This window comes from Anopheles merus, chromosome 3R (genome assembly GCF_017562075.2).
Source record: "Anopheles merus strain MAF chromosome 3R, AmerM5.1, whole genome shotgun sequence".
NCBI classification, from domain to species: Eukaryota; Metazoa; Arthropoda; class Insecta; order Diptera; family Culicidae; genus Anopheles; species Anopheles merus.
The window spans coordinates 27235576-27236831 of NC_054084.1; positions in this window are offsets into that span (position 1 = coordinate 27235576).

A 1256-nucleotide genomic window follows, 5' to 3' on the forward strand; every position below is an offset into this window, starting at 1 on the left:
ACACATACGAATTGATTTCATAGAATTTCTGAATTAAAGATAATATTGCGACTCGCTTCCCTTAAAAGCGTTACGTAATTTGTGGATGGTCCTATTACCCAAATAAAAACGTTCCAAATATGGTATGAATAAGGGGTTTGACACCGCTGGATTCTATTTTCGAACCAGCCGCTGACGCCGTCGCCGCCTCAGTTGGTCGTTTCGGTTGACCTCATTTGAACCTTCCTTTACAACGGCGAGCCACAGCGACGACGCCGGACGCAACCACACCACACCTGTGAAAAGGAGAAGGACATCATATTTACATTCCGCTTTGGGGTTTTCCTTCGCCGTAGACGTTTTGTTTGCGGACTCGCGTTCGTGTGCGCATGGCGCAGGCGGGAAACATTAATAAAGGTATGCGTTTCATTAATGATGACCCGGGACGACGATGGCAGAGGCCCTTCCGAGCGTGTGCCGTGTAGACAACACGTTGTGGTGCGACGTTAGCATCTGCATTATACTTCCGAAAATTGTGCTTCGAAGGTAATTAGAAGCAGTTTTGTGTAAGTATTAAAATGTTTTAAATTGTTTGCCATACACTGTTTTTGTGGGCCCGGGTGTAATTTGTTTTGTAGCGCACTGTACCGGCGGGCACAACTGCAACAGACAGCGATGACGTGATCCAAACGCTTGCTGTGGTTTTCAACCCAACCCCCATGCACCCCAATTCCGTTCACGAAACACACACACACATACATACATATACGTGCTCTCCTCTCTTTTGTTTTTCGCTTCGCTCTGTTTTCTAAACCCCAACAAAACTCCCATACACACAACATGCCGTGTCTCGCAGTGGCTTAAGCCCCCGAGCAGTGGAGGGTTGAAAACAAAAAGCCTCCCCTTTTACAGGAAAAAGAGAGAAAGAGAGAAAGAGCGCGGGAGTACGGAGAGCACACGAACGACGCTCATCATCCCCTTCCTAGAAGCCGTGTAAGCCGTGGGTCCGTGTGCAGTACGTAGCGTAACGTAACGTTATTTCAGTTGCTTCAGCGAAGCGGTGCGTACGTACCTGCGGATCTCGTTCCTCCTCCTAGTGACTTTGTAGACCGCGCGTGTGTGTGAGTGCCAAGTGCCAAGACGCGCATTTGTTCTGTTTGTTTCACCCTTGCCACTTGCCTTCGCTGGTTGTTGCTGTTTGATGACGACGACCGCACCCACAACGCACAACTGCACGCCGTTTTAGTGACACGCGGTAACTAGGGGCAAAAGTGACA